This window comes from Hyperoodon ampullatus (genome assembly GCF_949752795.1).
Source record: "Hyperoodon ampullatus genome assembly, chromosome: 9".
Lineage (NCBI taxonomy): Eukaryota > Metazoa > Chordata > Mammalia > Artiodactyla > Ziphiidae > Hyperoodon > Hyperoodon ampullatus.
Window position 1 is genome coordinate 68,807,129 of NC_136922.1, and position 27,323 is coordinate 68,834,451.

Below are 27,323 nucleotides of genomic sequence, written 5' to 3' on the forward strand. Positions count from 1 at the left end.
TGACAGCTTTTTCTGCAGGTCAGGGACTTAGGATAACTTGAAGAAAGAGATTATCCCTGGGCAGGCTCCCCATTTGAGGGTATTGAGATGCCAGAAAAAGAGCAGAGGTGAAGTGGATTTTCACTTGGTGATGGAGTGGGTGCTGGTGAGTAATAGCAGCCCTCCACTCCCAGAGTAAATAAAGCCGTCTTACTTTGGCATGTGTAGGGAACAATAACTTCTGCGTGCTGACAACATACTCACCTGCAGTTGCCTGCAGGTTGAAATACCCTGACAACTTAAAAGAAACCATAGCTTCTATTCAAAAAGGAGCTTTAACACAGGCATACGTAACTGCTGAAGAAACTGCTTTTCTCATCTCTCTGTGCAAGTTGATGTAAGTCCTTCATAAACACATAACAGATGCCCAAGGAATTCAGACATTTAAGGAAAATCAACAGTAAGTAAGAGAAACTCTAACATCCAACCCTGTATTTACTGACATGCATCAGTGAATCAGGCATAGGTCCTTACCTTACCTAACCTGCTTACACCAACGTTTCCTTCCATGTGGTGATGGTGTCAGATAGGATTAGATGAAACAGTATGAATCCACATTTAGTTTACATTTACATCAACCACAGCCAAAGTCAGTGGAAGATACAGCAGATGTGCAGTGTGTCTGTTCCCTATTGTTAAAAAACAAAATTCACATGAGTGAATTTTAAAAATCTTACTGCCTTTATTCAGCGATTCATGTGTTAGGCAGCTTTCCACCTAGCTGATAGAAAGGAGCTCTGAGGAACTAAACAACATGAAAGACAGGCAGGAAGAAGCAGGACAAGGAAGTTACACCAGCAAAAAGTTGTTGCAAGGTCACTTTCCTTTAGGGGGTGGCAGGAGTCTGTCAGGCAGATTACGTCACTAGTGCCCATCAGGTAGTTCCTGATTGGGTTAAGATTCCATTTCTGGGAGAGCTGAAACAGTACTTCAGCCTTGGTTAGGTGTTGTGGGGCTTAGCATAAACAACTCCGTTTTGGGCCTGTTTTATTTTTCATGCTACCATGCAGGCCTTATTTTGACTATCTTCTGTGAAATTCAGATTCTTCCTCTTAGCTCAACTTTGCTACTCAAACCACTCTCCAACTTCTCTTCATTCCTTGCACTGTGGTTGAACTACCCAGTGAAGGGGAGCAGAATTTGCCACCCCAAAAATATGCCTCTTTGGCATAAGGATTATCTTACACTGATTATTGTAAACAAAATCATAGGAGAAGCTCAGAAAACCAAGTAAATGGTACCCTTCTATAAGAGACGTTTACATTTATAAGGAAATCTTCATTTTTAAGTGTGTCTCCCTCTCTGGACAAGAAAGAGGAGGATGACTAAATCTCTAGGAACTCTTAGCAGTGGGGAAGGCATGGGCTTAAATCGACACAACAACCATATCCTTGCTTACTGTGCTTTGCCTGAAAATCTCCCATAACTGCCCCCCACTCCAAACATCTTTTTCATCTTTTTGTGTCTTTCCGTAGGTGATGGCTTGGGCCATTCCTGAGTGTTACTCAGTTTTCCTGTCTATCTCCCATATATACAGGAGGTACACGTTATTAAACTTCTTTTTGTTTTTCTCTTGCTAATCTGTCTTTTATTACCTGGACGGGGGCGTTCCTCAGCAAAGAGGAGGACCCTCTAGGAGGGTAGAGGAAAAATAATTTTTACTCCTCTACACTAGATAATTTGCTATGTAATTTTATTTATTGTCATTGATAATGTATTGTAAGGAGTATGGGGTGCAGGTGCTTACATTCTCTTGAAAGGAGATCGGTAATAACCATAATAAAATAATTACTGTTGACTTAAATAGACTGCCAGTGATTTCTCCAGCAAAAATGGGTTTATTTGGGATCAACAAAGAGTTGCCATTCAGGGTCTGTAACCATGGCAAACCACATCCAATTCTGGCAAACCACATCCAATTCCCCAGCAAAAATGGAGAGGAGAATTATTTCATAGAGGGGAAAAGGAAGCCGAGAGGGTTATAGTAAAGAGTCCATAGCTTTTCATTGGCTGAGTTGTGACAGTCTCAGCCGACTTCTCGTCAGGAAAGAAAGGAAGTGTTTCTTCTTCCTGTTGGGCTCTGCTATGGTGGTAAGGTGTGAGAGCTCCCATTCTGGTCTACCCATTCTATTTAAATAATTGAGATTTCTGTTTATTAACTTTTTACTTTATTATGTAAGGTGATACACTCTACAAAAGAAAGGAAGTGTAATACAGGGGAAGGATATTGGCAGGGCAGGCAGGTCAAAAACGTGTTGCAATTTTCAACTGGATGGTCTGTGTAGGCTTCATTGAGAAGGTGAATTTGCAGGCTTGAGTTATTTGTATGGAAGATGGAAATGTGTGACAAGTTCTAGGAAAATCAAAGAAGCCAGTGTAGCTGGAGGTCAGTGACACAGGGGAGTAGTTGGAGATGAGTTTATAAAGATAGTGGGGTAGTGGGCAGGACAGATCATGTAGGGCTTTGTCAGCTTTTGTAAAGGGTTTGGCATTGGAATGTGATGTGATAGCTGAGTTTCAAGCAAATAAATGACTTTATCTTCTATACTGGCTGCTGTGTTGTTAATAGACTATAGAGGGGCAACAGTGGAACAGAGAGGCCAGTTAGTCTATTTCCCTATTCCAGGATGAGAAATTGGTGCAGCTCACACTCTACACCAGGAGAGTAGTGGTGGCAATGGTGGGAAGTGGTTGCCAGTAGGAATTGCTTACCGATTGGATATAGACATCAAAGAGGAGAAAAGGATGATTCCAAGTTTAGTGTTTAGAGAACCAGAAGGATAGTTGCCATTAACTAAGATGGGGAAAGTTGCAAGAAGACGTTTAAGAGGGAAGTTGGGAAATTCAGTTTGGACATACCAACTTAGCGACAATGTGTAGAGGGTTGGAGATAGGCCTGGAATTTGGAGAGAGAGTGGAGCTGAAGATGTGTATTTTGGAATTGTCAAAATATGGGGAATATTTTAAACCATGAGTGTAAATGAAATCACCAAGGGAATATTTATAGATATAAAAAGAAACAATCCAAGAACTGAACCCTCAGGTGCTCTAAAATTAAAAGTACAAGGAGAAAATGAGGAACCCACAAAGGTACCTGAGAAGCAGCAGCCAATGAGTTAGGAGTTTTGTGTCTTGAGAGAAAGTGAAACAAAGTTTATCAAGAAGTAGAAAGTGGTCAACTTTGTAAAATGCTGCCACTGAGTCCAGTAAGAAGATGCCTGAGAAGTAGCCATTGTTCTTTCTAGCAATATAGAGCTCAGAAATGAACTTGACAAGACTAATTTTTATCAAGTGGTGGGGGTGTGCCTCATTGGAGCAGGTTTAGAGAGAATGGCAGCAAAACTAAGTGCTTTTAAAGAAATTTGGAAAAGAATTTATACTGAATACATTTTTGCACAGAATTTTTAACATGAATATTTTACTAGAGTTTCAATTATGACTCCATACGTGAGTAGCAAATAGCTTGCTCTTCAGAATGAGGTTCTACAGGATGATAATAAATATGCTGTGGAAAAAAATCATGTTCAAATAGATTTGTGAAATATAGATTAAGATTTGAATCTTGTTAAGTGTTTCTTTATAAGGGCGTTCAGTATTGTGATTTATAAGAAATACATGCTTGGCCATTTAGATGATCAGAATACATTTTTCATGTATACAGTTGACCCTCAAACAATACAAGTTTGAACTACACAGGTCCACTTATACACAGATTTTTTTCAATAAATACTTAAAATTTATTTTAAGTACTAGACAATCTGTTGTTGGTTGAATCTGTGGTTTTGGAACTGTGGATAAAACAGGCTGACTATGAAGTTATACTCAGATTTTCCACTGCATGAGGTCAGTGCCCCTAACACCCATGTTGTTGAAGGGTTAGTAACTTGGCTTTCATTCAGTTCCCAAAACCTTTGGAATTTCCTGTGATGACAGCAAAGCAGTGTCTCTTGTTATGCTAACAATGTGACTTTTGGACCATACCTAAGGATGGGGGCTGGTTGCTAGAAGTGGGTAGAGGGTTAGAACTTTCAGTCCCACCCCTAGGCTTTTGGGAAGGGAGAGGAGCTGAAGATTGAATTGGTAACCAATGATTTAATCAATCCTGCCTCTGTAATGAAGCCTCTATAAAAACCAAAAAAAAAAAGGAGAGGGTTTGGAGAGCTTCCAAATTGGTGAACACATGGAGATTAGGGAGAGTGGTGCACCTGGAGAGGTTGTGGAAACTTGGTGTCCTTTCCACATATCATGCTCTATGCACCCCTTCCGTTTGGCTGTTCTTAGTCATATCCTTTTATGATAAATCAGTTAAGTAAAGTGTTTCTCTGAGTTCTGTGAGCCTCTCTAGCAAATTATTAGAATCCGAGGAAGGAGTCCGGGGAACCTCCGGACTCCGGCCAGTTGGTCAGAAGCACAGGTGACAATCTGGGCTTGCAGTTGGCATCTGAAGTGAAAAATAGTCTTGTAGGACTGAGCCCTTAACCTGTGGGATCTGACCCTGTCTCCAGATAGTGTCAAAATTGAGCTGAATTGTAGCACACCCAGCTGGTGTTAGGAGCATTACTTGGTGGTGTGGGGGGTAAACCTCCCCAAAACCTGTTGGAAATTTGGGTCCTTGAATACCCATTTATTGGGCTTCTCAGAGTTTTTAATAAGCTAACCTATATTGTGAATCTCCAGTAGAGATACTAAGTATTGTTTGGACTGTAGAATCATTTTTATTGAGTACCAAATCCAAGTGTGCCACTGCAAAAGTTTGGTGAATACTGGCCTAAATAAAACTGAATAACAAATCATAATGAATTTTTAGAACATGTGCATGAACACGTATTAAATAGTACTTCAAGTAGAGCAAGGATGATAGCATATATTATGCTTGTGCTCCCATTCTCCCCCTCCCTTTCTCTTTCTCTCTCATCTGTTTGAATTAAATATGACCTGAAAAAGATTATCCATCAAACCCATTATGATTTTATTTAGTGTAGCTTACATTTCATCAACATGCTTTTCTTCTTTTGATCACCACTCTGAATAACATTGTTTTTTTCAGAACTATTTTATACCTGTAAAAGCCATCATCAAGCAAATTATGACAATACAATTTGTGTAAATGAAAAGCTCCTTTATTATTCTTCCAAGAAAATAAAAACTAGTCATTATTGTTTCTATATTGTATTTTAAAAATAAGACGGTATTTGAGGACAGAAGAGTCAAAGTGGATAAAGAGCGAATGATTCTTATAGTCTCCTCTGTTTACTTTTGGACTAGTATTAGGAACCTGTGCTATCAAACAGGTTCTGACAGTGAGGAATGAAATAATTACGGGCACACACACACCCCCATACATATTTTGCTTCTTGAAATATTCTTTGGCCATGTCTGCAAAATAATGGGGTACATGGAAACAGATCAAAATACTAATATAAGTGAGTAGTTTGTCACAGTCTTTCAAGAATCATCTGTTCCTTTTTACTCTGCAAATATGCCTAAATTTAAAAAATTACTGGTCTTATTCCTAATGTAAACTTTTACGGTAAACTTCTGGTGAGATGGGTCTCATCTTGTGGGGGGACATAAAGCATCCTTTTCTCACCCAACCCCGACCACAGCAAAAAATAAATTATGACAAAAGGGTGACAGGGAGGGAGAGAGAGAAGGAGAATGGAAGGGGAGGAGCCGAAGATACCAAGTCTAGAAAAGCAGTGTGTAGAGTTTTTTGGGGAAGAGTTGCAGAGAAGTGGGCAGTATTTGGTGGGGAAAGTGGAGTGAAAAGAAGTTTCCTACAAAGTAGCAAGAATTCGCTTCACAGACATGGGGAAAATAATAGCAGATGCTGAAGTGGAATGGAGTAGTGTCTCCAAATATCTGAGGGAAAAATGCTTTTGAACTTTGTAACCAAATAAATATTAATAGAAGGTGAACCCAAAATAAAGACATTTTAGAAATGCAAGAACTCAAAGATTACCATCCACATACCCTTTTTGAAAAAAACTACTGGTTTTTTACTCTGAATTACAATGTACAAGAAGGGTTACAACATGGGAAACTAGACAGTGTGGCTGAGTATATACCCTCATGAAGAAATAAAGCTAGAAAGAAATTGAGAGCATACATTAGAATTTGACACTTGGGAATTTCTCATTTGGAAAACTGATATTGTTTCTATTATTACTCAATTTACAATGAATTTGTTTATATAATATTATAAATGTTTTTCAATCAATCTATAAAGAGTACACAAAAGTTAATTACATTTATTGGTTAATGATGTAAAATGTACCTCACATTGGGAAATAGAAGAAAAAAGGAGAGGAAAAGGCTTAGTGTACTAATTCTGTAATCTTTCATGGTAGGTGGTTGATTCTGTCTAAAGTTGATAAAGATCATGATTAGGTATATTATTTTCTATTTTAAATGACAACCACCAAAAGATCTGCTAATAGACACTGGTTACATCATAATTTCTGAGGAGTAGTACTGGGAGGTCAGGGAAGACTTACTTTGCATTTTATATCAACCTGTTGTGTTTGAATTGTTTGTGAATGCAATTTTTTCTACATTAGTATATTTTTAAAGAAAAAAAAAAGCTTGGTGTATCAGTTAGGATGCCTGCAACTAACAGAAAACCCCTAAATTAAATTTACTCAAGCAATACAAAGCTTATTCTCTTCTTTAAGAAGGAGTCCAGAGGTCAGGCAGCTGCAGGAGTGGTATTTGCCAGGAATCTGGTTTTGCTTTTTCATAGCTGTCTGGGCTCTGATCTCTTGTGTTGGCTTCATCCTGATGGCTGTTACGAGCCATGAAACCTTCTCTTGAATGCCCTCAAAAAAATTTTCCCTCCCATTTTATTGGCCAGAATTGTTCCATACTGTTACATGTTCACACCTAAACCAGTCGTTAACAAGGAGAATATGACCACCATGCTTGGTTTGGGCTAGTCAAGACCACCTGCTGAGGCTGTGGGTATTCTCCCCTACAACTCATGGTCTCCTGGAAAAGTATTGATACCTGGAGAAAAAGGTGCTTTATTAGAGAGGACTTAAGAGGATAAATGGGAAGGATGTATATATTACAAGCAGTTGAATATTTAAACTTAAAAAAAAGACTTCAGTGGTCTTGAAGGTTTTTACTTCCTTTATAATTTATTCTTCACCATTAGATGTTTTTAAAGAGGACTGGGCTTTTCTATTTGTACCCCCAAATGATAGCTGAGTTTTTGTTTCACTTAGGAACCAACCCCACCTTAAATATTGTAGAATCTTGGCATTGGTAGGTTTAATGTTTATGGTTTCAACTATTTGGGACAGACCCCAAAGTTCCATAATATAAGAATTCGTGATTTTTCTGGGGTATAAAATTGAATTCCATACCTTGCTAGTCTATCATTCAGGATATAGTCATTTAGCTAGTAAGTAGACCTAGTCACCTATTCAGCATCTACATGTCAAAATATCTTTCAATAGTTTGTATTTATCATTATGTAGGCATTTTAAGAAGGAAATTATTTGCTAAATGGTGTTCACTGAATTTGAGATATAAGTCTCCTTCATCAAAGTCAAGGCTATTACATTCTTTTTTGTGTGAAGATTGGTTGCTACCCTCACCCATTTACCTGATCAAATCTTTTGCACCCACCCCTTTCTGTTCTGCCCCATCCTGCCTCTGTCAAACCTCAGTTTTCCTCATTTATTTGAATACTGGCTTTGAATTTTAACTACTGGCCTGTAGGGAGTCAAATCTACACCTGGATCATTTCCCTTAGCCTTGGCCCTGCCAACTCATTGTTTTCATCTTTCCCCCACCAAGCTATGCTGGTGACATCCCAGAGATGCCTCATGGTAGTCTTTTTTTTGGGTTACAACACATTATGTAATTATCACTCACTAAATTAGCAACTTAAAGACTTTCCACTATTTAATTTTTTAAACTTGATTTCCTATTATTCAAATACAATTTCACATAATAATAATCACTTGAAGAATTACATGATACATTACACATATTAGGGAAAAGTCACTAAAATTCTCTGCTGATATTTTACAGTTTACTTTTAGTTACAACTAAATGTATTAATATGTATGTATTATTTAAAAGAGCAATAACGTTTTCTTGTTTTAAATGAGTTTTCTTAGCATTTTCTACATTATATTACATGTTTCATAATTAGAAATGGAATGAACTGGTGTTTGCTAATGCATATTATTTGGTTATTTATTTGTATTCATTCTTAACATTTAGATAATACTGATTCTCACTCCCTGATGCATAGATCAGGAATATAGGCCCACATAGATCTGAGATATAAGATATGGGAAAAAAATTTTTTACTTTGCTTTTCAGGGAGGGTTTTGATTCCTTCATCTCCGTTCCTTTCCCTGTGTAGGCAGAGGTGTTCATGTTAGTTGGCATAGGCTGGTCTATGCTGCAGTAATATATTAGTCACATTCATTTTCTTAAATATTGGAATAATATCAAAATAAATATGCCTAGTGACTATATTATGTAATGCTATATTTTCGAAAAAGGAATAGCTGTAAACCAGCTTTTCCCAAAGTGTGTTATGTGTGTGTTCAATGAAAATAAGAATTCTATAGTCACGTATGGGAAAGAGTAGGTTTCCTCATTCTCCTAAGACTTCTCAAAGTCTTTAATATGCTAATTTTTACATTGGATAGCTCTAAGAAGCAAATATAGTTTGAGGCATTTCTAAAATCTATGATCAAAAAATGTTTTTTCTAGGAGCATCTCTTTGGACCAATTAAGTAAGAGAAGAATTCCATGTAACACTCTGGAAACTCAGGGCTAGAAATACCTTTAAATCTAATTAAAGAACAAACTTTTGTGGAAAAGGTAAGCTTTTAAAAACTCTACTGTAAAAGCTTTCCATGAATAAGTGTTAGGACTAATGTCCCTTATAGCGCTACTATGGGCAGTAGAGAAAATTTATTACAAGAGTGATTTGAGGGCTTCCCTGGTGGCGCAGTGGTTGAGAGTCCGCCTGCCGATGCAGGGGATGCGGGTTCGTGCCCCGGTTTGGGAGGGTCCCACATGCCGCGGAGCGGCTGGGCCCGTGAGCCGTGGCCGCTGAGCCTGCGCGTCCGGAGCCTGTGCTCCTCAATGGGAGAGGCCACAGCAGTGAGAGGCCCGCATACTGCAAAAAAAAAAAAAAAAAAAAAAAGTGTAAAGCACTGGGCTTCTCTGGTGGCGCAGTGGTTGGGAGTCCGCCTGCTGATGCAGCGGACATGGGTTCGTACCCCGGTACGGGAAGATCCCACATACCGTGGAGCGGCTGGGCCCGTGAGCCATGGCTGCTGAGCCTGCGCGTCCGAACCCTGTGCTACAACAGTGAGAGGCCCGCATACCGCAAAAAAAAAAAAAAAGTGTAAAGCACATGTATATAGTATTACCTTTCCTTTCTTTGTTATAAATGTTACAAAGTTCTGGATTACAGTTAGATGTTGGTCATAAAGGCAGAATACCTATGATTAAGAGATACATTATGCATGGTAATGCATCTTAAGTGGTAAGAGCCTAAAAGTCCTCCTTTTCGTATTCTCAGAATGCTCACTGACTTCTCAGTGTCAGTTTGCCACCTGGAAAATGACATAAAAATTATGAATATAGTAAACTAGCATTGGGGAAATCAGAAAATTCACCTAAATGGAAAGAAGTGCAAAGATAAATGCATCGATACTCATTCATAGCTGGCAATCTTCTTTCTTCATTGAGAAAATGGAAGTAGTCTGAAAAGAACTTCCCAAGTTTCCCATCATCTTCCTATAGTAGCAGCTCCACTTTCTCTGCCTTTCCATGAGCCCAGCTACCATCAATAAGCTCCTCAAGTTCCCTCCTAAAGCCAATCCCTCCACCATACACTGGATCACATCACTCAGAGCATTCAAAAATACTTTCCCAAAAATTCTTCCTTCCTGCTCCTGTTACCAGTTTTTTGCTTTTCATTCAGTAATTCCTACCAGAGAACAAACCTGTTGTTCTTTCTCCTACATTAAAAACAAATTTTTGTCTTGACTCCACTTTTCCAACCAATTGCTGTCTCATTTCTTTGCTCATCTTTGTAGCAAGACTTCTCCAAAGAGTTTCCATTCCCACCACTCTGCCAGAACTTCTCTCGTCAGGGTTATTGATGAGCTCCACACTGCAAAATCAATGTCAAATAGCAGATAAATTGGCCACTTCTCAGGCCTCATTTTACACACAGTTCAATATTCTCCTCCTTAATATGCTTTCTTTTCTTAGTTCCCAGAACACCAAACTCTTGGTTTTTCTTGTCCCTCATTGGTTGTTGCTTCTCAGTTTCCTTTGCTGATTCTTCCTTCTCTCCTTTGCATCTTCTCAGCCATGGTTCCTCCCTCTTTTCTTTCTTCTCCCCTCCTCTCTCTTCCCTTACTTTCTTTTCTCTTTCCTCTTCTTCCCTTCCCCTTTCATCTATTATCTCTCTTCTATTCCTATTACACTTATTCCTTTCATGTCCTCTTTTCATGGTTTTAAAGTCATCAGTATACTTGCCACTTCCAAATTTCTGTCTCTGGCCCGGATCTCTCTCCTAAACTCACATTCATATATTCAACTATCTAAAGTACAGTTCTACTCAACATATCTAAAATAGAATTCTTGATATTCCAACTCAGATCTGCTCCATCTCAGCTGATTGTCAGTCCATCCTGCCAGGTGCTCGGGTTGAAACCTTCGACTGATTCTTTTTTTTTCTTAACATTTTTATTGGAGTATAATTGTTTTACAATGGTATGTTAGTTTCTGCTTTATAACAAAGCTAATCAGTTACACTTATACATATATCCCCATATCTCTTCCCTCTTGCATCTCCCTCCCTCCCACCCTCCCTATCCCACCCTTCTAGCTGGTCACAAAGCACCGAGTTGATCTCCCTGTGCTATGCGACTGCTTCCCACTAGCTATCTATTTTACATTTGGTAGTGTGTATACGTCCATATATGCACTACCACTCTCTCACTTTGCCTTGGACTGATTCTTGATTTCTTTCTTGCTCTTGCACTCCCACCCCATAGCCAATTTTACTGGCTATACCTTCAGAATATTTTCAGAATCTCACAACTTCTTATCACCCCAATATCAATACCACCATCATCCCTCATACAGATTAGTGGGTAAAGGTAAATTTCCATCCTTTATTCCTTATATTGTGTTACCAAACCAGCAACTAAGATTATCCTTTTAAAAGGTAAGTCAGAACTTGTCATTTCTCTGCCCAAAGCTTTCCATTTACTCTATTCTCATTCATAGTAGAAGCTAAATCCTCCATAATATTCCACAAAGTATTATACAATCACCCCACGCTCCCCCTTAGCTCACTAATTTTATCTTCTACTCCTTTTCCCCTTGTTCATTCTGTTCCTGCCAGACTGGGCTCCTTAATCTTCCAGGAACATACCAGGCATGCTTCCTCCTTAGGGCTTTTGCACTACCTATTTCCTCTGTTTGGACCACTCTTCTACCATACGACCAACCCTTTCACCTTCTTCTAGTCTTAGCTCAAATGTCACCTTTTCAGTGGAACCTCCTGGCCCACCCTATTTAATACTACATGGTGTCCCTCCTCCTCCACCCTCCCCATCCCTTTCATCTCCATTTTTTTTTACACACAGTCGTATTTGCTTACTTATTATGTTATTATGTGTTTCTTCTTGATAGACTGTAAGTTCCATGAGGCTAGGAATCTTTATTTTGTTCACTGATGTGTCTTAAGTGCCTAGGTCTGTGACTGGCATAGAGTGGATACTCAGTATTTACTGAATGAATGAATTAGACATCTCAATAAGATGTGCATATCTCAGCAATTTGATTTTTGGAAACATTACAGTATTTTATCTCATAGGGGTTAATCTGAATAGGGACATTTTAATTATACCAGATAAATGACATCTGTTCATAAAGATATTGAGAATCTAACATAGTCATCTAGCAGATTTTCTTTTCCTCCCAAATGATAACATCTCTTTTGCTATAAGTTTTTTCTCATTGTTTTTCTTTCAGACATTATAGTGTTAGAAAATAATATTCTGTTCAAATACCATAGTCCCAAGCTCTCAGAGATAGTATCTCATAAGAAATTATTTTTGAAAGGAGACAAAAATGCAGTTTATATATTGATACTGGTGGATCTTCAGATACTCAGAAAACTAGGATATGGCTCCTCACTTATAAGAAGATCAAAGGGGAACTTTAAAAGAACATTTACTGAGTTAAGAAGTTAAAATCAGCTGTTAACTCTCTTTATATAGACACTCTTTACTGCATGGGAATGTGTGAGCTTATTTTTCAAAAACTTTGAAAATAATAAATCTTCCTTCTCCCAACCCCTTTGAGCTGTGTGCACAGGGACCTAAACATGCAATTTAAATTTTACTTTAAAGCTATAATAATGGTGTACTGAAAATGTCCCCATTTGGTAATTACAAATAAACAAAAGAATTCTGTTTTTTCCAACACTTCCGGAATATTTTTAAATTGATCATAAAGTAGGTAAAAGAAAATCTCAATGAATTCATGTTTGGACAATTTATAGAATGTGCTTTCAGCTGAGACTGCTAATAGAAAGAATGATGTGAACTTGATGCTGCCAAGGGTTACATTATGGCAACAGGGAAAGGGCTTCCATGGAGGACTTCAGAGCCATTTAGCCCAGGGTCCAGTTATGCCTGAAGCCAATACTTGCCTTGGACTCCTCGGTTATGTGAGACCAAAAAAAAAAGTCATCTTTTTACGTTAGTTAGACTGATGTAGTTGAATTCTAGCAACTGCCACTCAATTAAATCCTTCATCAAGTGTCAGGAGCAGTAAGGAATCACATTGGGTTGTCCCAGAGAAGGAAGGGGGAGGACAGGAGGACAAAGGAAGATTATGCTGGATATGTGCTGACCTTGTGAAGAGAGGGATCCTCTGAGACTGGGAGGAAGCAGTGATGGCAGATTAAAGATGGCAGAGCTTCCTTTGCCACTCAGCTGCCCTGGAAGACTCCATGGAGACAGTACATGCAGGTCTATGGTTTGATCCCTGAGTATCTCAGTCTTAATAGCATTTTTGTTAAGTCCCTGTGACCAGTCCTGTGGTCATTATACAAATGACCCAAAGTTGTGCTGAGGCATGACAGGGTTATCCAGTTGCCCCAGTATGCTATAAAATATTTTCATTTTCACTGAATTCCCTGATGTAAAAAAGAGGTTGGAAAGCACTAGAGAGGATTGCATTGTGGAGCTTCTATCGCAGTGTCTGTAGTAGGTAAAATAGTGGCCTTCACAAGATGTCCATGTTAATTCCCGGAACCCATGAATATTAGGTACGTGACAGGGGAGAATTAGGTTGCAGATTGAACTCTGTGTGTTAATCATCTTTTACATAAGGAGGTTATCCTGGATTGTTTAGGAGGGGCTAATATAATCACAAGGGTCTTTAAATGGGTCAGAGAGAAGCAGAAGAGTCAGAATATGAGAGATGGTGTCCCAAGAAAGACTTGATTTGTCATTGCTGGCTTTGAAGGTGGAGGAAAGGGCTACTAATGAAGGCAGCTTGATTTTAGCCCAGTGGAGTCCATTTCAGACTTCTAACCTCTTAGAACTATGAGATAATAAATTTGTGTTGTTTTTTAGCTGCTAAGTTTGTGATAATTTGTTGCAGCTACAATAGGAAAATAATACAGGGTCCTGTAGAGGACAGAGGTTCAGTGCTTGATGGAAAAAATCAGGCAGCAGAAGGTGGATGATGATGACAGATGTGGACTAAGGGCCAGGCCTGCCCCATTTTGCTGTCACCATCTTAGTCTCAGGATTCTCATACATTTCTCAGAGGGTGGCAGGGTGTACCAGTAATGGTATTTACCATCCCATCAGCAGGTAGGTGGGAGATCCAAACCAGATTTAATTTTATTTGGAAAATGAGGTGCTTACATCAGAATACCATGGAACAATGAAAGTGTTGTTTATCAATTGTGTAACATCAATTTTGAATTTTGTTCATTTATACTCTTTTGAAGTCGCTTTTTGAACCAATTACCAGTGTCAAGTCTTTACAACTGTCTATAAAACCCCCAACTGTCCTTTTCCTGGAGGATTTCTATTGTATGAAGTTCATACATTTCTCCCTTTTGACGTTATTCTCACCAGCAGTAGCATTACTCCATCATTGCTTATAACCGTCACTAAACTTTCATGAGCTCTTTTTCAACTTGCACCTGCTTCGAGCACTAGCCAGCTCACTATGAATCTCGTCCCTTCTGTTCTTGACCATCCCTCCCACCTCAGTGAACGCTGTTGGGCCCAAACCCTTCTCTTCCCGCTTCATCCTCATCTGAAGACATCCTGTTGTCTTGTTATCTTAAAGGCGCTGATCGTCATGAAAGATCATGAATTTATCCTCTGTTAGGATTCTAACTAGTCTTCATACTCTTTAAACACCACCCATTACAGTTTGTTAAAAGCTTTCTTTTTATTCCATTCTTTGACCTTTACATATATTTTCTTCTGTTACCTCTCCACTGAATTCTGTGCACCACATTATTAAAAATAATTATCATTTGTCTATCAACTTCCCAAATTTTGAAATTTGAAGTTGATGTGAAACAGTTTCTGCCATATAATAAAAATGCAAAAACAATTCAGTGTCATTTCAAATGGAATCATACTATGAATTAGGCTGATAAGCTCTTATATTGGTGGTACCTGGTCACATCTTTTTTCTTTTCCCACCTATTCTCAGTAATGATAGGAACTCTCAGACATTTAATTTTACTTGTTGACTGTGTCTTGGGTAGTCAGGTGCTATTTTTCATATATCTTAAAGTATTTTCCACATTAAACTGTAACATAAAGAGTGACTTTACAGTCTTTAGTGCTGCTATTCTCATAAAAATCACTTGGTATATATTGGTTGAATTGTAGTTTAAGACGTAGTCTTTGTTTTAATTAGATGGATTAAAAAATGTATTGCCCAGAGGTGAAAAGACTTTCTTCAAAATGATATTTTTCATTTTTTCCCAGTATTATTAGGAAAGAAGAAGAATCTACCTTTATTCTGTTTAGCTTACTGCCTGAAGGACAGATTTTTTTCATTTAGTTTCTCTGATGCATTAGTATTTGTGATAGAGCAGAAGCTGGAACATTACAAATGTCCGCAATTGTTTGCAGTGCTGTAGGGAATAAAATGTTCTTAATGTCTATTACTGGACTAAATGAATGAAGTAGCCAGAAACAAATATGATTGTCAAGCGTGATTTAGTTGGTGTATAGCTTTAGAACAGCTGCCAAATTTAATATGGGGTGGGGTGGAGGAGGGTTTCATATCATTTGCAAATAACATTTTGCAATGTCGGACACCTCTGTTTTTCCACTAGATGGAGGCCTTGCTTTGCTTTAAAGCCATGGACTGCTTGGGTGCTGCAGTGTGGTATAAAATGAATAAAATTCTACAGTTTTTCTTTTTCCTTCTTTATTCCATTGCTTTTATTGTTAGCTAACATCTGTGCCTTGTGCATGCTTTTGTCCTTTGGAGGGGGCTGTAAAAGAAAGAGAGGATCAAGTTAGAAGCGGGGAGAGCAGGGAAATCAGAGGTTAAAACTGGTGCTAACACAATCTGCACTGTGAGGAAGGCTGAGGTTTTCCTTTATTTCCTCCCATTTTAGTCATCAGTATCGCCGACCCTGCTCTTGGACACACAGGATACACGGGGTCTCACTTCCTTGGGCATTCCTGATATATTTATTATCAAGATACACCTTTTCAGTGTCCTGTTTCTTCGTAAGGATTTAGATTTGTGTTTTGATTCTTCAAATACTGTACTCATTGAGGCACGGTACTAGGAACTTTCACATCAACCATCTCATCTCATTCTCACCAAAAAAAATAGCTGTTAGCTATTCTGGCAAGGTAATTTGCTAAAAGGTTTTCCAAACTGATGTGTTGTGGGTATTTCCACAATATTTCAATATTGTGGTTCAGTAAATTTGGAGTACATTGTGATAGACACTATTAAAAAACATGTATTTATTGCGGGATTTCCCTGAGTCTTTAACAGTGACTTCTGGCTGTGAGAAGTCCTCACTCCCTCACCCATCAATGATATTTCTGCTACCCGAGGGTGCTACGCTTTCTTATGTGTTTGGTGTATAAGGATCTCCTGGTATAGAACAAGCATTCTTCTTGAAGATCAGCTGTTCTCATTAAAAACACTACTTAGGACAACTGTAGCTCTAGCTAGCACCTCCACAGAATTATGGGGAAGAAAGGGATTAGGAGGGGGCTAAATCTCCAGGACAGCAGATGAACCTTTGCCTTCCTGGCAATGAGTAGGATGGAAGCATCCAGCTGTAGCATCTCTTTCGTGTCACCTTTCATTGCATGTGTATTAAAAGGTGAGTACCTCCTAAACCTGCCACTGGTTTACAGGCATTACCTGTAAAGTTCTTCTCCTCTATCACTAATTACTGGATTATAGATTATGGCTTTCAGTTGGCCCAAGTTGTCCCAATCTAATGGTTCATATTTACTGGAGATCATGGATATTAACACATACTTTTTTATCTAAAGGCTAACTTGTATAAGATACTAATGGATAAAAATGTTTCAGTAAATTAAATATTCCGTGTCACAGTGGGGCTCATAGACCTGGGGAAAATTAAGCCGCAAGTTTCGCAGTTCTCCAAGGACAGGGATCTTTAGAGCTCTGCAGGATAAGGATCTGCCAGCAGAAATGCTGGAGCCAGCCTCAGATGAGACCTGATATCACTACCCCCACTAATTACCTGAATTGGTGCTGGCCCAGCTCTCTGGCTCTTTTTCTCTCTCTCAGTGATTTTTTTTAATCACAGGGGCCTCTTGGCCTTCTCTGGCCCTGACCTTTGGTCAGTGCCAGTGTAGTCCACAGATCTCAATGGCTGAATCTTGAGACAGAAGGTTGGGATCTTGATTCCTTCTTTCCTTAGAAGGTCTCCATGCTACTTACACAAATTTATTCATACCCTCCAGCATCCTTCAGGAGTTTCTCTTGCTGTGTTGCCACAACCCCCATAATACACATGTATATTACTTATTACAGTTGTGCATCATTGGACATCTTATCATCAAAAGCCCCAAACAAGCAAACAAACACCTCTTAAAACAGATCACTAAATGCACCTCTTGTTTTTGCTTCAGAGGAGGGCAGAGGCTTCAAAGGCTGGGAGCAATGCAGTAGATGTTAAGTGCTACCAGCAAAGGGCAGATGTGCTAAGATGTTGTGAAGTCTGGTTCTGCCTCCATTTTCCAATGCCCACCTCTGGACTGGGAACTGGGAACCAAGGGGCTGAGCAGGAAGTTGAATAGCACCTGTTGGAGGAGGCCCCCAGCATCAAGAGAACTACAGAGAAGAGTTCCTGTGTGTGAGTGCGTGTGTACATGTATGTGTGTGTTTCTCATGAGGAGTGGTCTCAGAAGAACCTACCAAAGTCTTCCACAAAACAGTTCTCTTTGACCATCTGCTCAACTCGGTGAGCACCAAAGCAATAAGACAACTGTACCCAGGCTTACCTGCCCTTCCCCCTTGTCCTTCTCCTCTCACTCTGGTCCCTGCTGAAGGGCCCCAGAGGGTCGTAGCAACTAGAGAAAGGAAGATGAAGGGGTCCACCATGTCCTGGGCTGCTCACTGCAAGTTTTCTGGCCTCAGGACCATCTATCTTGCAGATGGAGGAAGTGGGGAGTGGGGTGGGTTTGGAGGGAGTAAAACTGCATAGAGAATAAAATTTTAGTATTAAATTTGGCAAGATATTCTATTGCCCAAAATGCTTAGGGGGCTTAAAATTTTTTTTATGATGAAATATACATACTATAAAATTTACTATTTTAACCATTTTAAAGTGTACAGTTCAGTGGCATAAAGTACATGCACATTGTTGTGCAGCTGTCACCACTGTCCATCTCCAGAACTTTTTCCTCATCTAAACTGAAATTCTATACCCATTAAACAATACTCCCCACTCCCCCTTCCTCCAACCCTTAGTAACCACTATGGTACTATTCTGTCTCTGTGAATTTGACTGTTTGGGTATGCTCTGTGTAATTGGATTCATACAGTATTTGTCCTTTTGTGAATGACTGACTTCACTGAGTATAATGTCCTCAAGTTTTATGCATGTTGTAACTTGTGTCAGAATTTCCTTCCTTTTTAAGGCTGAATAATATTCCTTGTATGTATATACCACATGTTGTTTATCCATTCGTCTGTTGATGAACACTTGGGTTGCTTCCACCTTTTGGCTGTTGTGAATAATGCTGCTATGAACATTGGCCTACTAGTATCTGTTGAGTTCCTGTTTTCAATTCTTTTTGGGCATATACCTAAGGGTGGTATTGCTGAGTCATATGATAATTCTGTTTAACTTCTTGTGTAATTGCCAAACCTTTTTTCTCAGCAGCTGCACCACTTTGCATTGCCACCAGCAAAAATGCACTAGGGTTCCAATTTCTCCACATCCTCACCAACATTTTAGAAGACTTTTTATTGCATATACTGAGCTGAATATCTGCTGGACCAGCCCATGATTTCCTTCAAGGCCTCAGAAGAGCAAGCTGTGAGAGCCAGTGTAAAGGGTTGAGTGGAGTGAGTATAACTGAGCAGGACCCTATGGGGCCTTCCAAGGACAGACCCCTTCCCCCATATCCTCTGCTATATCTCTTCTCCAAGTACCTAGATAGCAGTATCGGATGCATCTTTCCCGAGTTGATTTACAGAGGCTAAAACACCCACCAAATGGAAGACATTAACTTCTTGATGACTGTGAGCACATAGCACCCAGACCTACTGGAGCCTAAGGATTGATAATGTTAACCCCTGTGACACTGCCCTGTTACCTCACCATCAGCCAGTCAGGGAATTGTGCACAAGCTGATCACATACCCTGGAAATCCCCTCCCTCACCTGGCCTTTAAAAATGCCTCCCTGAAACCCACGGGGAATTTGGGTTTTTTGAGCATGAGTTGTCCTGGACTCCTTGTCTGGCACCTTACAATAAATGCTGCACTTTCCTTCATGGCAACTCAGTGTCAGTAGATTGGCTTTACTGAGCGCACCTAGTGGACCCAAGTTTTGGTTTGGTAACATGACGATAGCTACCTTTTGCTTGCTCTCTACATCCTATGGGGTCCAGTTTGGAAGCAGTCAGATGGCAGTGACTGTTAGGAAGTGGCTGAGGCTGGTGCAGTTTCCTCTGTCAACAAAATCCTGAGGCAGTAGGCTTTGCTGCTTTTTTTTTTTTTTAATGTTGAAACTTCTTTTAATTAATTAATTAATTTATTTATTTATTTTTTGACTGTGTTGGGTCTTCGTTTCTGTGCAAGGGCTTTCTCTAGTTGTGGCAAACGGGGGCCACTCTTTTTTTTTTTTTTTTTTGTGGTATGCGGGCCTCTCACTGTTGTGGCCTCTCCCTTTGCAGAGCACAGGCTCCGGACGCGCAGGCTCAGTGTCCATGGCTCACGGGCTCAGCCGCTCCGCAGCATGTGGGATCTTCCCGGACCGGGGCACGAACCTGTGTCCCCTGCATCGGCAGGCGGTCTCTCAACCACTGCACCACCAGGGAAGCCCAGGGGCCACTCTTAATCGCGGTGCATGGGCCTCTCACTGTCATGGCCTCTCTTATTGCGGAGCACAGGCTCCAGACGTGCAGGCTCAGTAGTTGTGGCTCACGGGCCCAGTCGCTCTGCGGCATGTGGGATCTTCACAGACCAGGGCTCGAACCCGTGTCCCCTGCATTAGCAGGCAGATTCTCAACCACTGCACCACCAGGGAAGCCCAATAGGCTTTGCTTCTTAAGATCTGAGAACGAGGAAGGCCCAGAGCGCTGGGTCATAGTCTACCTCTTTGTATCTTCCATGCCTACAAGTGGGCGAAGTGAGTAAAACCAAGGCATGCAAATCAGTTCTTTATTTTGTACAGATTTGTCCTTTCCATTCTTTTCAAAAAGATAGGAAGAGTTACAGAGCTAGACCCTCATGACTCAGAGATTATCAACCCACTTTTGCAGACTGTTTATTTTTGTCTTCCTCTTTTATCATATGGCTAGTTTTGAGGTCAGAATGAAGACTACTAAAACCTGCAACATTAATGGTCATGGTTTCTTTTCCTCTCATTGTCCAACTTTGTCTTCCTTGGAGCTTCCTATCGAATACACAGTGGTACATGGGTGCCATCTCCTATTTCCTCAGCTTTATCAATGGTGGAAATTAGTCCTAATTTAGCCCTTTTTATGAACTTACTAATTCATAAAATGTGTTCATAAACTTCTACAGCCATGGTCCACAGTTACGCAATTAAAGTTGGATAAAATGAGCATTTTCTGGCTGATAAAAGCTGAATGAAGTAGCTAAGGGCCTCAGATGAAACCAAGGGTCCCCTACCCAGCATTAATCAGCAACATTAATTGATAATCCTAGCAGTTATCCTTAGCACTTCACAAGCGTTAACTAAACCTCACAACATCTAGTGAAGCAGATATTGTTTTCTCTGATTTTACAGATGAGGAAATGATCTTAAAATGACTAAGAAGCAAATTGCTTAGAGAGTATCTGCCTAAGCCTTTGACTTTTCACAGTCATGTGGTGGGGAAAAAACAGGACAGATACATGGTTTCTCCTTCTCCACCTTCCCTTCCCCAACTAAAAGGCTGCTTGGGGGCTTCCCTGGAGGCGCAGTGGTTGAGAGTCCCCCTGCCGATGCAGGGGACACAGGTTCGTGTCCCGGTCCGGGAAGATCCCACATGCCGCGGAGCGGCTGGGCCCGTGAGCCATGGCCGCTGAGCCTGCGCGTCCAGAGCCTGTGCTCCGCAACGGGAGAGGCCACAGCAGTGCGAGGCCCGCGTACCGCAAAAAAAAAAAAAAAAAAAACTGCTTGGAATTTCAAAAACATTTTTGAAACAACATTATTATTATTTTTTCCTTTTTGCCGAGGTCTTTGAAGACTTTAGAAATCATGAAAAATCTATTTCTGTAATTAAAATGTGAAAACAAAAGCTGTTTGTAGCCAAAAAACATCCCATTAATGTGATTTCCTTGTGGTGGATTGACAAGTTCAAAGCAGGAATGTATGTTGCCATGGCCACCAGATTGTATTTGCTCTGCTGGTTCATTTGACTTAGCTGCTGGAGGAGGGTAGCTTTCAGCCAGGAACCACTGAGCATTGTTAGAATAGATTTGTAATGTTTATGTAACACCTTATCTTTATAGATCTACACAGATAACAGCTGCAAATTGTTTACAGTCACTTTAGGGACAGAGTTTTCAGAATCTCTCAGGAATATAAACGGCAGAAGGGGGCATAGGAGAATGCCTTTTGTCCCTTCTCAAACATCTCATCCGTAGCAGGCTGTAAATAAATATTTATCAAAAAGATGGGGGATGGATGAATGGATGACTCATTTTCATGCACCCGCTGCCTGAGTTAAACTTTGGGTTTATGGGGAGGGAGGTTAGAAAAAGAAGTTGCGATACAGAAGAAAGGGAAGGGGAAAGGGAGATGTCAAGATGAGAGAAGGAAGCAGACATTCTGGAGTGGTTTGTAATCTTTCAGATACAGGGCTGCAGAATGAAAGCTGTCTTTCTGCAGTGACAGAAGGAGAGAGATTAAGAGTGAGTGGGAGAGATTATGTGTGCTACTTTCCTAAGACCACTGAAGTCAAATACACAGAAAGCAGTTAAATCTTATTAGCCCGATGATGCTCCCAACCTCCTCTAACTCTCTTCTTTTACTGTGGTTATGGGGTCTAATAGTAACTGAGAAAAGGTTGGGGAGCTCCCTGTCTGGAGGGGCAGGGGTGGTTTCCTGGTGCGGAGCCAAAGAATGAAGTTTTGCTTCATTTATCAGGGCCAGGTGACTTTCATTTTGAATTACGCATTTTCCTTTCCTGATAAATGAAGCCTCCTGCCAAGGCCTTTGGATCAGAAAAGGCTCCTGCTCCTCACATACAGCAGCAAGCGTTCACATTGTAAAATGGTGGTTCCGGAGTAGCAGTGGAAGTGGCAATATTTCATAGTGAGTGGTTTTCTCCCTTCCTTCTAACTGCTACCCCATTTTCAGTGTTGTCTAAGCAAATTCTGGTGGTGTCTTTTGTGTCTGTATATGTCTAAGTAAGCAACAGGCAGGATAAAGTAAATGTCTTCCAAATCTCCATTTATCATCAACACAGATTATAGTTTCGGCTCTTTTGCTTGATGCAAATAAGCTGACAGATGTATATCCACTGGCAGCAAATCTTATGGCTGACATAGCTGCTGAATTTATGTCTATATTTTTCCTGGGGAGGGATAAATTGTGATATAAAATTTTTTGGTGCTAATGCTCCCTGACCTTTCTGCTTCACTCCTCCGATTCAGCCCTGAAAGTACACCTTTTCAGAGCTCTAGTCCCATTTCACCCATTTTCTCCTCAACTTCCTCAACCGCCACCTGCCACCAGTTACATCCTTTGCTCAGTTATTCCATGGCCCTTGCGGGTAACTGTTTGATCATGATAACCTGATACACTATTCACAACAAGTATTAAGGGATGATAATAACGAAGTGTATAATTTCTCAAATGTTTCCACTAAGATCCTAAATTCACTAAAGTGAATAAGTATCTCTAATGGGGCTGAGGGACAGGTGAGAGGCAGGGGTGTAAGGTTGGGGGAAGAAAGGCTGGAGGGGAAGTGCTTAAAAAGTCTATTTTAAATTAGTTATCGTTTAGGTTACTTAATGCTCTAGCCCATCTGAAATTCCAAGCAGAATACACTCTCTACGTGCCTCATTCATCCTGTGCTTTTGCAAACTTCCAGCACACCACTGTGCGCTTTTGAAGGTAAACAGAGGTAAATCTTTAATTCACATGAATAAATCTCTGTTATCCTTTATCCCATCCTTTAAAAATTGTTATTAATATTAATATATTATAAGAGTAATATTTGCTTTTGTAAACTTCAAGTAATACAGAGGAGTATCAAGAAAAATGTCCCCTATTAATTCCATTCTTTTTGGAGAAAATCACTAGTAATAATTTGCTGGTTATTGTTTTCAGACTTTTTTTTTCTTTTTTGGTAAATGAATATCATTATATGATCTGTAATTTATTATGAATTAGTTAAGTGTGCCTGTGTTTTAGCTTTAATCAGTACCTTAGGGCTGATTAGTTAATCTTTGACGTACCCTAATCAAGGTAAACTTTCAAGGAATGGTCAGTTACCACTGAAAGACTAATCAGAAGGCCCCACTCTGGAGGAACTAGCTCTCCAGTTATTTATTTTTAGTACAATGGATATTAGAAATAATATTTCCTTAGTAAGACTATTAGTGTTCAAGATATGTGAATTGATTAGAAATATTATATAGGCCCTCCTGCCCTGATGAATAGGGAATAAGAATTTAAGTGCAATCCTATACCATTTGCCTGACACTCTACGTTGAGGATTTTATTCTGTCTTGTGGGCACTTCTTTGAGCTAAGAGAATTGAGTGTAACTGTGTTTGTGCCTGCCAACTAATAAATTTTTGTCTCCTGAGCAAAAGTCGATGTGAGACCTGCTTTCATTGTACCAAATACCCACTGGCGAGGTAGTTGTGGGAGAAGAGTCCATTACTATCACCTACTTCTAACCCTTAGAGCCTACAGCTCTCTATGAAAAAGAACCTGATGATTGTGAACAAGTTGAGTTGGGTCAGTTCCCAACGTGTGTATAGCTAATATAAATAAATAATAAGTAAACATATTAAAGTATATACTCATTTAAAACACAAAAAGAAATAGGATTATAAATATATACTGTCTGCTGAAGATATGTTGTTGAATAAATTTCTAATTATAGGAATTTTGTATACCTGCAGAATATTGGTGGAAGAGATTTTTGGGTAAGATGGACTTTTACAAATCTTAAATTTCTATCACATAAGTGAATATTTGTCCTGATGAGTTATCTCTTGAGGCAGGCTAGGCATTTTAGAATATTTACTTATTTCCTGATTTTAATAGTAAAATACATTAGTCATGGAAAGATCGAAAAAAATCCAGAAGAAAATAAAAATAATCCCTAATCCTCTCATTTGGACATGACTGTGTTATTGACAGTTTGGTGTGTTTCCTTCCAGTGTGAGTGTGTGTGTGTGTGTGTACATCTGTACATACTTACAAATAAAATCATACTGTAAAATCATAGTTTTGTGTTATGCTTCTTTCACTTAGCATTATATAGTGAGCATTTCTGCAGACCATTAAGATGACTTGAAAGCATAATTCTGTAATTGTCTAATAATTCCACCTTATAGATGGACCATAGCTAAACTATTTCCCTGTCATCGTATATTTACATATCTAGATTTTTTCTTTTAATATCATATTGTGACATATTTTAGACCTAAAGTTTTGCACTCATCTCTGATGCTAGACTTCCGCGTATAATTTGGAAAGCATAGTTTATACATGACCTACTTCATCCTTCTCATTCATCTGTCATCCTCCAAAAATAAACAAAAACTCTGTGACCTCATGCTCTGTCGTTTAGAAATATTTGAAAGGCTTTTAGGGAAAAAAATTAGAATGTTCTAAGGAAGAGTACTGTTGGTGTTACTAGCTATGCTTTTGTTTTGAAAAAATAAGCCACTTTGTTTTCTTTCTAATGGCTAGTTTAGGAAGCATGGGTTTAGGATTCTAGTCTGACTTGACCATCAGAGTAGCTCTTTGCTCAGCGCTATTCTTTCCCAACGGATCTGGCTTGTTCTGCCATCATAATGCCATCCACTGAACGCCATCCCTGCCATCCCTTCAATCTGAACTCAAATGATCCTTCCTCCTTCATTCCTGCTCTTTTTGTTGTTGTTGGAGGGGAAATAAACATTTAAAGCTTTTGTGTGGCCCCCAGCAGGTGCCAGTGGCATCCATGGAGCATCCCAGCCCCAAGCTCTACAAAGTAGGAGTGAGGTGGTGCTGGCCATCTTGCTTAGAGTGAAGCAGAGAGAATTCACAGCTGTTCCCTGCCAGCCTTCTCATCTCATGAGTCTGTGAAGTGACAGTTTCCACAGGCTCGAAGTAGATGTTAGGAAAATTTTTAGCGTCCTCTGACCCTGGAAGCTGCTAATTAAAGTGCCACCAAGATGCTTCCATTGGCTCTGAGCTGGTTACACATACATGTGAAAGAGCTGCCCTTTCCCCTTTCTGTCTCTTGTACCCCATTGTGAGTGCTGTGGGTGGTCGGCAGATAATAACTGATAATAACCCTCTCCTATCCTTTCAAACCTCTACAGAAATGCAAATTGCTGCCTTCAGAAGAAAGCACACAGGCATATGAATTTTATATCAGCAGGGATTACCAATGAGTCATGCTTGATGTTGTTGTATAAACCATTCTGGTGGGAAGCCTAGCACTGCAATAAGAGAATACGGTGGGGAGTGTCTCTCTTTCCTGAATGTTCAATTATCAGAGAGCACACAATACACACGCGTCCCAACCCACAAAAACAGACGATTACATAAAATGTATGCCAAAATCTCCACAGGGAGGAAAGCTAAACTCTTCAAAATCAAATGTTTATCACAATGCAGAAGAGAAAAAATCCGGAAGGTGGTAAGCAGAATTAATACCTGAGCAAGTGCCAAAACTCATGCAGATGTGTGTTATTTATGCCCTTAATTGTTATTGCCAGTAGGTGTCTGGCTGCCAGTGCACCTGAGTTAAATACTGTAAAATAACATGTCACACGTCACAAGAACAATAGGGAGTCAATATAAGCAGCAGCATAAATCTGATTACCTTAGGTACTAGGGGAAAAAAAGGAGGAAGTCCACAAAAACGGATGAGCCTGTGGCTGTAATTTATAAAACAAATGATCCCATTCAGATATGTTCTACACTAATTATATATCTTCACTGAATGTGCTGAGAGACAAGCCATCCTGAAATAACAGTCTATTTGGGTAATAAAGTTTCCCTTCATTTTTAAAAGGACAAAGGAAAGGGGAGAATGAGAGAGAATGAATAAGAGGCAACAAAAGAAGAGAACCAAGTCAACCAGTGCCATTTTGTAGAGAAAGACATGTGGGATGCAAGAAAAAGACTGAGAAGAACCTTCGATGTAAATTTTAAAAGCATCATTAATGATCCGGCAGAGAGAAGATGTTCCAATGAGGCTTACAATCTAGCACCAAATGATGGTGCTGAGAACACCAGAGACTGAGATAGTTTACAAAGACTTAGAGGAGTTCAGAGATTTGAGAAAAAAAAAAAAAAGTACAGGATACAACTGAGAAAAGTGGATACAGACACACGACCCGGGGAAAAAGAATCTTAAATAAGGATACCTAGTTGGAGAAGAACTGTGTAAAGCCTGGATGTGGAGTGAAAGCTGGTTGCAAATCCTATCAGAATTGCAAGGTAGTATTTCAACAGCTCCAAATGGTGAGAGTTCTCTCTCGGGGTTTTTAATGAAGAGGTGTCTTTTTTTTTTTTTTTTAAATAAATTTACTTATTTTTGGCTGTGTTGAGTCTTCGTTGTTGGGTCTTCGTTGCTGCTCTTGGGCTTTCTCTAGTTGTGGCGAGCAGGGGCTTCTCTTTGTTGTGGTGCGTGGGTTTCTCATTGCGGTGGCTTCTCTTGTTTCGGAGCTCAGGCTCTAGGCGCACGGGCTTCAGTAGTTGAGGCACATGGGCTCAGTAGTTGTGGCTCACGGGCTCTAGAGCGCAGGATCAGTAGTTGTGGTGCACGGGCTTAGTTGCTCCACGGCATGTGGGATCTTCCTGGACCAGGGCTTGAACCCGTGTCCCCTGCATTGGCAGGTGGATTCTTAACCACTACGCCACCAAGGAAGTCCTGCAGAGGTGTCTCTTTATGAAGCATTGACAAAGGAACTCATGTCCCTCTTTACTAACAGAATGAGATCTTCATCACATAGCTGACTAAATGAACCTTGATCACGGTGTCGAGTACATTTGGGGTCATGTAAATATGCACGTGTGGCTGAAACTGTTCTGATTCTATCATTTCTAGTTAAGCAATTTAACAGAAATTTGATTATACCAACCTATAATTTTCAGAGCCTAAGAAACTATTTAAGGATAATAGCATTTACTAAATACCAGGCATTGTTGTAAGCACTTTACATATTTAACTAAATCCTTATAACCCCCCCCAAGTAGGTGCAGTTGTTTTCCTCCTCATCAGATGGGGAAACCAGGATGCAGAGCTTAATGAAATATCCCTAAATCATACATTTAATAAATGGTGATTCTGGGATTCAAACCCAGGCAGACTGTTCA